Below are 5000 nucleotides of genomic sequence, written 5' to 3'. Positions count from 1 at the left end.
AGCCGAAGAGGGGAAGTGACAGCATAATCATACTTCTCCATATATTACATCAAATCTTAAGAAGGTAGTCTTACAATGTTTGAAGGAGGGAGGGGGGAGCAATTATGGGCATTGAGTAACGTACAAATCAATTACTTCATCAATTCTTGGAAAAATTCTCTGCGTTCATGCCAAGACAAACTGTTATTTATAAAGTTTAGCAATTTTTTTTTGCAAAGAATAAATATATTGTAAAATTCTTTGGATACCTCTTGGACACAGGATAATAGCTTAACGATTATGAATAACAATATTGAGCAACATACTCCAATTCGCAATAACAATTCCGGTAAAGTAACGCTTCTATTTTTATTTCTCGGTATTTTACATAGATTTGTGATATCAGAGATGACTATACGCTACAAAAAGACATTACAAAGGTGATGATTATCATTCTTTAGTTTTGGTTCCTCTGAGTTTGATTGCTGATTCGTTCCAAACCTGTAGTTTTTTTTTTCACCGGATTGCAAAAACATGACCAATACTTTCTACCCTTGGCCGTGACTTAGTGATTTTTTGTAGCCTTGCAAAGTTCCTGCCTAGAATTCTCTTGCTTGCGTGATTTCTAAAGCGCTCTTTCTTTGCCACATATTTTCTTCAAATGCTTTAATATTTTTTTATTTGTAAATCTCATATGTATCCATCCTCAATAATTTTTCATTATTCATAATTACTTATATTAAACCACAATAACTTATTTGTTGCTTTAATCTGTTATATTAATCTGTAGATGCCTACAAGTGCTGCTTTCGTTCCAAAATATTCTTGCAGTCGTTGTTAATAATAATAATAATAATAATAATAATAATAATAATAATAATAATAATAATAATAATAATAATAATAATAATAATATGAGGAAAAAATGATCGAAGAAAAAAGGGCATGTTTTGACACGAATATTATATATAAGGCAGCTGCAAATATTCTGTAGATATTAAACTACAAGTGGAATCATTCATTATTTCAAGAAGATAAAACGTTTAAACCCAAGCGATGCCATCAGATATATTCTAGGGTCTCCATTACTTTGGATGAGTATATAAACTCATGCGATGGTTAATTCATCAGATATTATTAAATGAACTTCTACTAAAATTCAAGCATAAAACTCTGGATATTTTATGCAGATCAGATAATAATTCATTGTATCAAACGAAATACTTAGGACTCAAGCGATACTCTGAAATATGTACGTAAATCTATCTTTACTTGTATTTGTTTAACCAAAGAGAGTGCATGTATGTCTCCCGTGCTTTGAAAGCTTTGTTGTTCTCAGCAGTGGACTCCTGCAGCCTAAGTGGATTACTGGGAGCTTATGACAGACTTTGACTTTAGTTCAGGGGAATTCGCACTGGAAGGCTCGCTTCAGCCCTTTCGTGCCTTTGCGTCTTTGTCTTGCAGACCAAAAGTTGAGAGAAAACCTGCTGACTTCCCGTTTTCATTCTTAAATACACTCCCTTCCTTGTTTTTCATCAGCACCGGTGATTAATTTATCTCTAATAACAGTTTAGGAATACGTGATTATAGACAACAGCTCAGATTTTAAAAGTAAAGTACTTTCTCAAACTCAATATCTGCAATGCTATCGTACGACAGAAACACACATTTCAATGATGATTAATCACTTTCATTCTATTAGTCGTAAGGAAAGGTAAGTTTTCGAGGTCTTGTTAAACTTGAAACTGGCATTTAAAATGACGAATAAATACTTTCATTGTGGTGTATTTCTTTATACGGATAAAGTGTATTCGTATATTGTAAGCTACGTGTGTTAACAACATTTATAGACTGCAAGAGGAGTCATCTGACAGCAAAATCACAAGTTTTTATATATTTATGTATTTTGGACGGCGTAGAACACGAACTCTTAACTCTGAACCAGAATGTATTGTCAGAAGTTTCATAGCATAACATACCGAAAGGACAAGCTATTGTTCTTACTCATAAGTACCTTTCCAGTTTCATTATATATCTTCTTTTGCCCTCCTGCTTTTTTTCATTGCTGGCCCAAGCATTCTCGCTGAATTCCTCTACGTAACCATCTTTTCTGTCATGCCACTGTATCTTATTTCATCTTTTCTTACAATAAACTTTTCATTTCCTCTTCAAACTACTTACTGTTTTTATTACGTCCTCCTGACCTCCTATTCACACAAAGTTAAGTATATCTTAGTTTGACCAGACCACTGAGCTGATTAACAGCTCTCCTAGGGCTGGCCCGAAGGATTAGATTTATTTTACGTGACTAAGAAACAACTGGTTACCTAGCAACGGGACCTACAGCTTATTGTGGAATCCGAACCACATTATGATGAAAAATGAATTTCTATCACCAGAAATAAATTCCTCTAGTTCTTCATTGGCCGGTCGGAGAGTCGAACGCCGGACCAACAACGTGCTAGCCGAGAGCTTCCCATTCACACAGACACTCTCTGCTGAAAGTATAACCCTACCTTCCGATTACACGTAGTCTTCCATGCTCCTTAGTTCTAATTTTTTACCCTCTGTTTCTTTATTTGTTCTTACTTTCTTCTTTTGTAAGCCCCTTTTCCTCATTACAGATAGTAAAATTTCCACATTTCCTCTTCAGCTTCAGCTTTTATTTAACTTAACTTCTGTCTGAATCAAAATATTATCAGATATATCTATTCAAACATGTCACTTTCCATCACGCTGTCTATCGACAAGTTCTTCCATTTAGTCTATATTGACACACAGTCAAACTCATTTCCTCGCCTTCTTTTCTTTCCCAAAGTACATTATGAATATCCTTCCTTGAAAAACATGCATTTCCTCGATTCTCTCTCTCTCTCTGCTCTAATTCACTTCATGAGCTCCATATTTACGAACAAAGTTGTCTTTATATCAGTTGCCTTTGAGTAGCCTATGTATCACTTAGGAAAGCGTTGGTTTCATTATCCCCGTACCAGTAGACATCTTTCAAAATCTAAGGGAAACTATGAATGCGTTTCATTGGCGTTCATAGAAATATTTTGTCACAAAAGAAATACGATAAGTCACACCTTTTACCTAACTCCCTTTGTATTTACTCAATAACATTTAAAGGGAGACTTATGGTTAGTAACACCACCACCCCTCTCTCTCTCTCTCTCTCTCTCTCTCTCTCTCTCTCTCTCTCTCTCTCTCAGTTTGTTATGGCTTATCTTTTATCACATCCGTAAGAAAAATCAGTAATAAATCGATTCCAAAAATAACATTTCCTCCCATTTTTCCAAAAAATAAGAAAAAGTTATTGTTAAAAGCATATTCCACTAAAACAAACGTAACTGAAATGCGCAATAAAACGCCTTAGATGTCAAATAACTCTTGTCAATCGCAATTTTTTCTATCAAAAGACGGTAAAAAACTGACCATTTACACCTCACAACAACTTCCACTGAACTGTGAACTTTCGCCATCGTCGGTGAAAAAGGAGAAATACCAAATAATTTGTGAATCGGTCAGGAAAAAGTTTCTGAAAATATAAATATATATTTTTTACCATTGTCAAAACATGAACTATTTTCTTTCCATGGGGGAAATCAGAAAGAATTTCTGAATAGTTTTTCTCGAGTCAAATTTTTTTTCATATTCTGGATGAGAATATATACTGTGACGAAATGTATTTCGCTTCTCATAAGTTAACTGGTAATTCTAAAATGCATGAATTAAAGCTGTGAACGATCACTTTTGATACGTTATTACAAAAAGAGATATGAATCATAGCTGTGAAGTGAACATTCACCATGACTTGGAGCAGGTTACTATACAGCTCCTCAGATACGACCTTTCACATAAAAAGTATTAATTAAAATTATAGAAATAAATATGTCTATATATATATATATATATATATATATATATCATATATATAATATATATATATATATATATATATATATATATATACATACAGTATATATATATATATATATATATACATATATATAAAATTTTCGTACGAATATGAATGCCAGTCAAGGCAATAATTTCAAAATAAACACGTAAGAAGTTTAAATTTTAAGGAAGCTACTTGTATGGTGGGGAAATGAGGGAAGCCCCTGATTGCAAACACCTGTCAGGTGCAAATACCTGATTTCCAATAATTTGTACGTGTGAATATAATGGCTTACTTGGATATATATTACGAATTTCTACCAATTTGTATTAGTCCTCTGAAGAAGGCTTAGCAATAAAGCCGACATAGTTCACAACTGACAACTGTTATTCATTTCTCCTCTGAGATATTAGATTATATATACATACACACACACACACACACACACACACACACACATATATATATATATATATATATATATATATATATATATATATATATATATATATATATATATATATATATATATATATATATATATATATATATATATAATAAATCAATATCTCTTGTTATGTAATTCAGGCCTTCTGCCATTCTTTAAAAATTAATATTCTTTAATAAGAACACTCCCCAACTTAACTGAGGGTGTCAGAGGGCAGTTTCTAGCCAAAGCCGGTGGGAAATGCCCAGGCCTTCTTCTCCCTATTGTAAATGCATTTTCTCATTCTTTGCCACTCCCTAAGCTTTTAATCCGACATTCCACTTTCGACCTCATGCTGGTGCAGAATCCCCTTCTTTCCAGATAATACCAGTGAAGGCGAGATCAAACTGACCACCAGCTCAGTCACGTGACACAAGACAGGGGTCAACCTAGGGTCTGAGAAAGGAAAGCTAGGAGACGCTGGCAAGCCATCAAGCAGGGAACATCTCCCTCTCAGTTGGGATAGCATTACCCCTTTGTAGAGTGGGTCCCCTTTTCCTATGAAGATAACGTGCCCCAAAGTTCAACTGCAGTGAGGGCAGCCATACAAATGCAACTGAGATTCATCCTTCCTCTAACTATGAGGGTAGATCTTACGTCAACTGGTATGTCTGGATAGGGAAGGGGGATTTT

Source organism: Macrobrachium rosenbergii, chromosome 1, assembly GCF_040412425.1.
Source record: "Macrobrachium rosenbergii isolate ZJJX-2024 chromosome 1, ASM4041242v1, whole genome shotgun sequence".
Taxonomy (NCBI): Eukaryota; Metazoa; Arthropoda; class Malacostraca; order Decapoda; family Palaemonidae; genus Macrobrachium; species Macrobrachium rosenbergii.
Note: the sequence above shows the minus strand (reverse complement) of the source record.